The sequence below is a fragment of the Lygodium microphyllum genome, chromosome 10, assembly GCF_053477565.2.
Source record: "Lygodium microphyllum isolate KBCC chromosome 10, Lygodium_microphyllum_v1.1.10, whole genome shotgun sequence".
NCBI lineage: Eukaryota > Viridiplantae > Streptophyta > Polypodiopsida > Schizaeales > Lygodiaceae > Lygodium > Lygodium microphyllum.
In genome coordinates this window covers 148,398,553-148,410,049 of record NC_141144.1, presented here as the reverse complement: position 1 = coordinate 148,410,049, position 11,497 = coordinate 148,398,553, and positions in this window count along the sequence as shown.

Below are 11,497 nucleotides of genomic sequence, written 5' to 3'. Positions count from 1 at the left end.
TTGGAATCTGAAAGCCAATAGTGACAAGATATTGTCCTATCTTGTCAGACCATGCTCTAGGTGCTTGCTTCAAGCCATACAAGGCTTTTTTCAACCTGCAAATAAACTCAGGATGAACAACATGCACATAACCTGGTGGCTGCTCCATATAGTGATAACCCAAAATTTATGCGAGAAAAAGGCACAAAATGTGGTCTACATCGGCAAAAAGAAAATTCAAGCAACTATCATTGATAATATTCTTTGTAATTTGCCATGGTATTTTAGTGGGTCTACATTGTAAATCCATGAGCATGAGAAGTAGTGTGTGTGTTTTGCAAAATTTGAAAGGTTTTAATGTTTCAATGTTCATAGACCTCCTTTCTAAGGTCTAAGAATGCTCATGTAATACAAACCCTTAAAGGAATATGAAAAGGTGGAAATGAAGAGCCATGCAATTTGTGGGAAAAGGAAAAGGTGGTTTGGGGAGTTACAACTTCTCTTCCTCTCCTTTATCTAGCTTCTTGCACGTATCTTCTTTTCTCTCTTGCATTGGCACAACTCTTTCTCTCTTTCCTTTCTTGTGCTCTCTTGCTTTATCTCTTCCATGGAAGAAGGAGAGAGTGAGGATGAAGATTATGGTTATATTTCTTGTGTGCTGGATTCATGTGTGTGAGCATGGTTTCTTATTGAGAGGAAGGGTGTTTCTTGCAAGTTTTTAAGGGCACGGGCATTGTAGATGCCACCATGAGGCCTGCTCTCTTGGTAGACTAGGTGTTGTCCTTGGGCTGTTCATTTTGGCGATCCTGGTAGGGGTCTACTCATGGATGCTCTCAAGCTTTGCAAGAAGAAAATGAGAAAAGTGTATTGCAACTTGCTGTGTAGAGAATGATCATATCCATGATCTCTTTCTCTCGCTTTCTTTGATAGCTAGTATTGAATTGTTTCATTAGACCATCCCATTCATTAATCATGTGGTGTCTTCTCAAAACTGAAGTCGCCAACGACAGCGAGCAATAGTTGCAGCTCCTTCCAATTGAGCAACTACCTTCACTAGTCCAATGGGTCCAATGGATTAAGTGTGAGTTGACAAATGCAGGATAAGGGTAAGACGAAGAAGAAGATGAAGGAAGGGAGGTTCTTGCTGAGAGAAATCAAGAAGCCCAACAGGATGGCTCTCTGTTCTCAACCTAACGCCGAATGTTGGGTGTGAGTTCGAAGGGAAAGAAAAGGGGGAGGCTGAGAGAGAGAGATGAGAGAGAAAGTAACCTCCCACTTCACTCCTCTCTTTCTATTTTCTTCCTCTCATCCCCCATATCCCACACAGATGATAATAGCCACAACTGGTCAAAGTGGAAGATTTTTTTAAAATGTTGGTGTGAAGAAAAAGTTAAAGATGAGATTTGAAGTGGAAGTATGTGAGGAAGCATGGTGTTTTTGGATGGGTACCGATTGAGGTGGTCCATTTTGAAGTGAAGTGAAGTAAAGAGATGCAAATTCTTCATCAACATAAGGTGCTTATTCCAAGGCAAAGTGTCTTTCCAAAGTGTTCGTGAGGATGCTCACAAGATTGGAAGAGGAGGAATGATAACCCAAAATTTATGCGAGAAAAAGGCATAAAATGTGGTCTACATCGGCAAAAAGAAAATTCAAGCAACTATCATTGATAATATTCTTTGTAATTTGCCATGGTATTTTAGTGGGTCTACATTGTAAAGCCATGAGCATGAGAAGTAGTGTGTGTGTTTTGCAAAATTTGAAAGGTTTTAATGTTTCAATGTTCATAGACCTCCTTTCTAAGGTCTAAGAATGCTCATGTAATACAAACCCTTAAAGGAATATGAAAAGGTGGAAATGAAGAGCCATGCAATTTGTGGGAAGTCGCGAACCCAAAAAGTGGATTCAATACTTACCACCACTGGTTGAGTTTGCCTACAATGCTTCTTACCAACAGAGTATTCAGATGACCCCTTTCCAAGCATTGTATGGGCATGATTGTCGTACCCCTTTGAACTTCTCAAATCCAACTTTGAGGATAGAAGCTTCAAGATAGATACTGGAAGACATGGATGATCAAATCAAATCAATAAGATAAGACATTCAAGCTACCAAGGATAGACAGAAGGCCTACGCTGACTCAAAACGATAAGACAGATCCTTCGTCGAAGATGATATGGTCTTCATCCATGTACGCCCTAACTAAAAAGAGTTCACTGTCCTTGGGAGAGTACAAGAAGCTAAGTCCGAGGTATTGTGGACCTTATAAGATCATCAAGTGCCTAGGGCCTAATGCTTACAGACTACAACTGCCCGCAACTCTAAGGATTTATGACGTATTCCACATTAGCCTATTGAAAAATTATCTACCAAATCTGAGTCATGTACTTGATGATCAGCAAATTGTAATGCCTAGCCAAGGAGTCCTTGAGCTACGGCCTGATAGAATCCTAGATGTTAGGGAGAGTCATTTGAGATCAAGGACCTTGAGAGAATATCTCATCCAATGGAAACATTATCCAAAAGAGGATGCCACCTGGATGGACGAAAATACTCTCAACCAACAATACCCCTAGGTCTTCTCGAAATGAGGACATCTCGATTCCTCTAAGGGGGAGAGGATGTAGTATCTCCCCCCCTTGTAACTTCCCCATAAGAAACCCCCCTTAAATTTTTTTAATTTTAATTCAATTTTTTTTACCTCTCCCTCTCTCTCCCCGCTGATAGCATGTCGGGGAGAGAGAGAGGGAGAGGGAGTTAAGAGAGTGAGGGGGGGCCATGCCACCCCCCAGGTGGAGGGGTGGCGGCCGTTAGATGATTGTCTTCCCCCCCATAAGCCACCTCCTCCCCCCTCTATAAAAGGCAGCGTCCTCCCTCCTCCCTGGAGGTCTTCAACAACAGCATCCCCCCTCCCTCATGGACACGCAGCGCCCCCCTCCCTTGTTGTCAGGCAGCCCCCCCTCCCCCATGATCAGAAAATGCCACCCCCTCATCATCATCGCAAGGAGAGAGAGAGACAGACAGATAGAGACAGAGGGAAGCTTTTGGAAATTTCTTCCTCCTCCCCCTCTTAAAGGGAGGTCACACACCCCTCTAGTATTTCTGAAAATAGACCCCTCCACTTCATTATCTTTTCTCCGCTCAAGGAGAGGCCGCAATAATTTACTTATAGTTGCATAGGAGAGCACGAGAATTCTATCTCTCATACACGCATCTTCGAGTATGGCCCCGAAGCGTAGTTCCATAAGGATGGCCGAAAACCCTGCAAGTGTGGATGGAGGTACTAATCAAGATGACACCGCAACCGCGAACGGTTTATCAAGTGTTAATACCATTGGAATCAAGACATCACTCCAAACCCAAGTTGCTCTATTGTTAAATCATAGGTTATAATTATCATGGTGAAAATCATATTCACATGTATCACATTAATTGTGCGATTGATAATTGCCTAGGTATGAACTTAGTTGTGACGTATGCAATAAACAAGATAATTTTCGTTGTAAGATGACATCATAGTAGATGAAATTGATTAGGTAATTGCATCATAAATTACCAAAAATGTCTTGCATGAATTTTGGCATAAAGTGCATTGCTCCTTGCACAAGTTCTTGCAAAACACATTTCAGAGGACATCGAAAGAAGCAAAATGCATCTCAATATCGCAAGATGGATTCTAAGATACATGTAATAAACTGCGAAAAAGATTAGAGTGCAGCTAGACTCATACAATAATCACATAAAGTTATAAAGATCGGATCATTCAAGAAGGTTATAGATCGTGTAAATAATTACATAGAGGATATTGTTAAGATTGGATGCATAGAAATTACCTTTGCATGTGTGGCATAAAATATTGTATGGATTATATTAAAGTTGTAAGCATTGAAATGAAGGCATGGCATTACGTTGCGTGCATTAAAGTTGTTGGGAAAATTCAACATTGTTTGTAATTTACCAAATGGGACTGAGATCCATGAGTCCCATGTCAAATTCCTTGGCAACTTCAAGAGGGATAGGTAAAAGCTTAGTGCATGTCAGCATTATTAAGAGGGCTTAAGAAGATTATACTTAAGACGAAGTAGGAATTGTTCTAAATAGAACCATCTTGACCAACCAAGGTCAAAGGGATAGACAATTTTGATCAATTAAGATCAAAGATAAAGGTACATAGGTACCTCAAGAGATCTAGGAGATAACCAGCAAGTTGACAAACCAAGGAAGACGGGGTTGTCCATGATCTATTTTACAAGGAGACCTAAGGTAAGGACAATTAGGGTCGGTAGGGTACAAGCCTTAACCTAAAGAAAAAGGGGAAATAAGAAACCTAGCTTTCCAAGCCCCTGGAATCTCGCCTAGTCGCAAAGATCTAGGATCGAATGCTGGGAGCATTAAAAGGAATCACACCTTAGCAGTTGGTCGTACGAACGACCATTGAAATGATCATGATTGTACACTTAGGTACATTGTTTGAACTTCTTTGCTCAAGGAACTAATTCAGGCAAAACACTTAATGCTTCAGGTTAAAAGCCTTGAGGGAGAGGCAGGTTCAGTTACCTCTGACTGCTTGCCTAGCCCTATCCAAGGGGGCTGTTAGCCGCGCCGGGTATATGGACCGAACCCACCGCGAGAGGCCTCTCCGTGGGTGCTGCTTGGAGCAAGAGGATGCTTGGGTGCCAAGGGAGGCTCTGGCTGTAAATTCCTTGCCTCTGAATCCCGCAGAAGAGGCCGACGTCACTCGAGATGGGATCTCGAGGCCCGTGTACTAGTCTATGGTGGAGTAGCAATCGTGTTGATTGGTGGGATAGCCTTCGGGCAAGATACTTGATGTATTCCAGGACTATGATAAATAAAGATTAGATATTTGAAAAAGGAACTTGCTTGACATTGTCTTTTTGATGTCAGTGCCTAAGTTACGTGAAGGAACCTGTGTTTAAATTGAGTAATCAAGGAAGTTGCTTTTGCATGTCAAACATAATGTGGTAGGTAATTAGATAACTAAGCAATATGAGGAAAGTGCGATGGACATGACTTGGGTCCGTCCTATGGAAGGGTGGTCCCGGTTAGCTGGGAACTTTTCTCAAAAGACGTGATAACAAAACTGTGAAGACCTAGCGTCAGTAGAGCTAGATTCCCGATTTATGCTATTTTAGGAGAGCGGAATGGGACTATGCCTTATGGGTAGAGAGGTTGAGCTTCACATCCCTCTCATTTTCCATTCTCCATGAACCAAGTGCAGCATAAACCCGCTTCGATTCTGTTGTTCCTACTCAAAGTGGGTCATCTGGAACTCGACGCTAGCTACTTCCTAGAGACTTTGTTGATAGGAAACAAACCCTGATTTCAGGTCGGTCCTAAGTGGGAACAGTCGGATACTTTCGCTTGGGGAAGACTCGGAAAGACCTAGATTGCAAACCCTGTGACATTCCTTGTGAGTGCTAGATGGCACTTTCTAGACTCTCTTCTCGATGGGCTACTAAGTGTGTCCCACAAGTGGACGAGCAGACACATTACAATTTCATTTGCATCATTTGGAGCTCTCTACGAGAAGTTATGGCTATTTTACTATGACAGCATGTTTCTGTTGAGATATCGAGCTCCACTCGTGATATGCCAGGGTGACCGTTGTGCATTTATGTCACCGACTTGTCAGTTGTAGATGCGGTTGGTACACCACCCATGAATAATAGCTAGATGACAGCTATCCTTATCTACTCTAGTTCGTGGCTCAGTTAGTATGCCACCTTAGTTAGTTGTCTTTGGTTTGAGACCCATATATAGGGTTCTTCTATTTCTTTGTAAGAGACTTCTTTTTGGCTTACACAACTAAGAAGAGGAAAACTGTTTTCAGCCTCCACCTTTGTGTGTATTCCCCCATTGTGCAAGCAAGAAAGCTACAAGTGAGACTCCTTCCTTCTCTCCCACAATCTTGACATGGTATCAGAGCCTTGTTCGTGGTAAGGAGCTCAAGAAAGCAAGACAAGCTCGCGGTGTTCTGGTAAGAGAAGCAGTGTTGCTTTCATTTTCTGTTTTGGGAGCAAATCTTTGCAGGTAGCACAGCCGGAAATTGCAAGAGTGCATTGTCTCAGGTTGATACGCCCTTCCGGTGAAGTAAGAGGGCAGTATATGCTGCGGGAGAAAGCTTTAGCCCTCGGTGACCCTATTTTTTTGATTTGAGGCCATTTCAGGGCCTGTTTTGGAGGCAGAAGTTTTCTGCACGCACTCAGGAAAAGGCCCAGTTTTATGCTGTGCAGCCACTATTCTACAGGTCAGTGAAAAGTTACTGTAGAAATTGCATCATATGCCTATGCACAGAGACATTGGGAGTTACAGAATCATCCTTGCTGCCTGTTGATGCAAAATCGTCACTAGGAAGTGACTGTGTGGTTAAATACCACTTTTGTCAGTTTTGCAAATTTGCCCTTGTGAGGCTGAAGCTGTGTTCTCTGCAGTGACAGAATTTTTTGCAGTATTCTATAATGGCGTATGATTCTCTTTCACAGATTGTAACTAAAAATATTAACAAGAACAACTTCCAAGCATGGAAGTTTAAAATGACGAATTTCCTTATGGGAAAAGGATATTGGGAATTTGTGGCAGGAAATGAAGAAGAACCAATTCTTCCTGATGTTCCCAATCAAAAGCAAATGCAGGCATTCAAAGCATGGCATGAGAGAGCCAGGAAAGTTATGTACTGGCTGTCTATCAGTATTTCAGAAGGAGGAACTTCAAAAGAAATTGTCTTTTACTCAAATGCTGGAAGAGGTAGAGGCAGAGGTAGAGGAGGCCAATTTGGAGGCCCTGGCAGAAATCAGAATATGCAGCAAACTCAAGAAAACCAATCCTATGGAGGAGAACGTGGTAACTCTAGAGGCAGGGGGAGCCAAAGAGGTCGTGGTGGATGGCAAAGAGGCCAAAATGCAAACAGCAATGTTGAATGCTACTACTGTGGTAAAATGGGTCATATGGCTAAAGACTGCTATAAAAAGCAGAATGACATCATGAATGGGAAATTGCAACAAGGGAATTATGCATCTTCTAGTAGACAGGGTGATGACAGAAATGAGCATTTGTTTATGGTGCATCACATGAACAATTCTGTGACAAGTGCAGAAGAAAGCAACGATGTGTGGTATGTTGACTCAGGTGCATCAAACCACATGACAGGTCATGCAGAATGGATGGAGGATGCAAGGAAAATGGAAAAACCAGGATTTGTGGAGACTAGTGATGATACTGCACATCCTATTGTGCAGATTGGAAAAATTCCTTTGTCTATGCAGGATGGGAAAAAAAAAACGTCTGATGTATTTCATGTCCCGAATATCACCAAGAATCTGGTTTCTGTTGGTCAAATGGTTGAGCAGGGCTTGCAGGTCAGATTTAATCCTCATGGATGCTTTGTTGAGGATATGAAAAATAAAGGTCGCTTGATAGCAAAAGGAAAGAAGAAGGGCAGAATGTTTACTTTGGATGCAGACATGTCTGAATTGAGTGCAGCAATGTTTGCACATGGGACCGGTGTAGTTGTAGATATTGATATCTGGCATAAACGCATTGGTCATGTTAATGTACAGCGACTTAAATTAATGCAGGCCCAAAATATTGTTGCAGGATTGCCTAAATTCAAGGTTGCAGAAATGCATAAGGTATGTGAAGCCTGTCAATTTGGAAAACAGGCAAGGAAACCATTTCCTAGACATGTTCAAGAGAGTGAGAAGCCATTGGAATTAATCCACTCTGATGTGTGGACTACTAAAGTTGCATCTCTTGGAGGCTGTCATTATTTTGTCACTTTTATTGATGACTATAGCAGAAAAGTTTGGGTGTATTTTATGAAAAAGAAAAGTGAAGTTTTTGAGCATTTCAAAACTCTTAAAGCTATGGTTGAAAAAGAAACAGGCCTGCAAATAAAATGCCTAAGGTCAGATGTGTTAGAAATGCGGGATCTAGAGCATGGCATAACCGGAAGCTATGGAGGATGAAGAAATAAGTGTAGACTCATGATGGAATGGACACTGTTTGTTACACAAGTGAATTAGGTTCCAAGATTGAGACTTGGACTCATAAACACAATCTTGTGTATGTGGACAATGACATTGACACTTTACTGAAATGAAAAGAGTACTATCATTGCATTAAGAAAGGAAGCAAGTGCAATGCTTTATAGGAAAGTAGGAAACTGCAGTAGGCACCATTGTGCATATGGGATAAGTTAGCCTGCATATCCTTGACCCTGAGACTCCATACAAAGAGGCTGTTTGAGTGTGATTGCTGATTCTCAACACCCCTCCTCAATCACAACTAGGAAAGGCACAGAGTGTGTAGAGGCTGTAATGAGAACCACCTGCAAAGTGTGGGCATACCACAGACATGGCAAAACACCAGAGGCTGTCACAGAAAAAGCTAAGTGTGGGTACCATAAACATGGTGGACATCCAGAGGCTGTAACAGGGGCCTCACAAAGTGTACAGGGACTGTAATGCCAAGTTACATAAGGAGTTTACAAAGCTTATGGCAGGAAGCATTAGGGCAAGGAAAATACAAGGCTATTAAAACAGTCTATCAGAATTATGAGAGTACAAGGACTGATAAGTCTTGTCCTTCCGATCCTGGTGGTCTTCATCTTCATCTTCTTCTTCCTTTGCTCCATTTTCTTCTTCTTCTTTGACTGCGACTAGATAGGCCTTTTGGGATCTCTTTCTTGCGTGGCAGAACTTCTCGGTGTGTCCAGTCCTTTTGCAGAAGTCACAAAAGAGCTGATCCTTCTTGCCTTTGTACCTGTTGCCAACATATAATGCATGCTCATCTCTAGAGGTACTTGGTTCTTCTTTAGTTTTTAGCTTCTTTTCTTCTTCTAACAGTGATGCTTGGATATCAACAAGTTCAGGATTTGGCATGTTGATTAAAGTTGTTGATACGTTATTATATTCAGGAGGCAAGCTCTTAAGTAGAACACCGATGCAAACATCTTCATCCATTTTAATGTTGATTCCTGCAAGTTGGGTTAGGAGTCCTTCCATGTAATTGAGATGTGTGGCAAGTGATGTGTTGGACTTCATTTCAAGCCTGAAGAACTCAATCAGGAGACCATACTTTGATGATTTAGATTGTGCACCGAACAGGGTGTCAAGTCTTTTCCATGTATCCTGTGAGGTCTCACAGTTATCCACATGGTGGATATAACTGTCGTCTAGCTCCAGTTTGATAATGGCCTGAGCTCTGTCATCATTCTTTTGCCAAGTAGTTGCAAGGTCCGCGTCTCGAGGTTTCTTCTCTTTGCCATTTGTGATGGCCCAGAGACCCTTCTTCATCAGGATGAGCTTGATGCGGGTTTGCCAAGTGTGGAATCCGACTCCTTTGAATCGAGCATTTGGAGAGTCTTTGCCCATGTTAGATTTACGGGAACAGTAGCAAATCAACTTCAGACTTATTAGATTTGAGCAACAGAAGAATTGATTGAGAGACACAAGTGCTAAAAAACACTAACTGAGTGTCAATGAATACCAAATCTGCAAAAGTCTTTTACTCCAAGTGATCTTCCCCTTCTTGATTTGATGCTGATGCCTTCAGATCTGAGTGATAGTACTTTAATGAACTTCAGAGAGTATTGCTCAGTGATTAAAATCACTGGTGATAACTTCAGTGAGAGAAACAGTGAAAAATGTCAAGATTTTGAAGCTTTGGCTATGGTGGAATTTAGGGTTTCTGAGACAGGGGCCTGGTTTTTTTGTTGATTGTAGGAGCTACAGTGGATCATTTTCAAAAATTTTTATATGCCTAGGAAGCTGATTTCATGGGCTACCAAAGCCCTATCATAATCATCAAAATCGTGGACAGTATGCAGCACGCAGGCACGTCAAACAGCAGCAAGCGCATTTCTGATAGGATTCTGCGATTTTCGCAATGCTGAAGCCAGGGCGTAGTAATGTCATTGATTATCGTGCCAGGATGAAGCATCTTGAGCAGAGGAACAACTCCCTAGAAGAAATCGTGAGCTGAAATGGCCTGGTTGAAGAGTTATGGAAGCTCCAAGCAAGGTAGGTCCTGTCTGGCTATGGCAGACATAGAGCAGAGATTGGGGATTTTCACAATGCTAAGCTCCAGATGGTCCAATGTCCTGGATTGATGTGATACAGGGAAGCTTTGTGAGTTGGGGAATACTTTTCTAGAAGGAAGCTCCAAGAGATTTGACCTGTGGAGTGAGATATAAGCAGCTCAATCTGACAGGGTGCTGCTGGCTATGGCTGCCATGGAAGCTTCAGTGAGAGTAGAGTTGGGAGATGAAGTCATGAGCTGACATTGAGCTAGACTGAGGTTGAAAGGAATCAAGAGAGGCTAGACAAGCAGTGCCATGCCCAACTAGGCTCTGATACCATGTTAGAAATGCGGGATCTAGAGCATGGCATAACCGGAAGCTATGGAGGATGAAGAAATAAGTGTAGACTCATGATGGAATGGACACTGTTTGTTACACAAGTGAATTAGGTTCCAAGATTGAGACTTGGACTCATAAACACAATCTTGTGTATGTGGACAATGACATTGACACTTTACTGAAATGAAAAGAGTACTATCATTGCATTAAGAAAGGAAGCAAGTACAATGCTTTATAGGAAAGTAGGAAACTGCAGTAGGCACCATTGTGCATATGGGATAAGTTAGCCTGCATATCCTTGACCCTGAGACTCCATACAAAGAGGCTGTTTGAGTGTGATTGCTGATTCTCAACAAGATGGAGGGGGAGAGTACCTCTCAAATGAGTTTGCAAGGTTCTTGCAGGAGCATGGCATAAAGCAGTAATATTCATGCAGTCATACCCCACAACAAAATGGAATTGCAGAAAGGAAAAACAGGCATATTGGAGAGGTATCTCGTGCCATGCTCAATGAATAAGACCTGCCAGATTTTTATTGGGCTGAGGCAGTTGCTACAGCAGTCTACATAATGAACAGGATTCCCACTGCAGCAATACATGGGATGACTGCAGAGGAGGTATACTGGTAGAAAACCAGCTATTTCTCATTTAAAATTTTTTGGTTGCATTGCCTATGTTCATGTGCCAGATGAGTTGAGATCCAAGTTGGATCCAAAAGCTGAGAAGTGCATCTTTATTGGTTACTCTCTGCAGCAAAAAGGGTATAGATGTTATAACCCTTCTACTCGTAAGTTTACAGTGAGCAGAGATGTTGTTTTTTATGAGATGAGTAGCTGGTATAAACCAGTAAATGTGATTGATGATGTAGATGCACAAAACGGTAATGCTGCACAGAATTCACAGCAACAGTCACAAAATATTAGTGGACCTAGAGCATCCTCTAGCAATGGTTCACATTCTTCGCCATGGACAGGCAGATTGAGATCAGGAGAATCTTCTCAAAGCAATGCAGATAGTGGTATTCAGGTATCACGAAAAGGAAAAGAAAAGGTAGATCAGCCAATGTTTGATGTGAATGCAGGTCACTCTTATGTGGATGGTGAATCCAGTGGCTCAGAACAGAGCATTGATGATGAGTTGGGT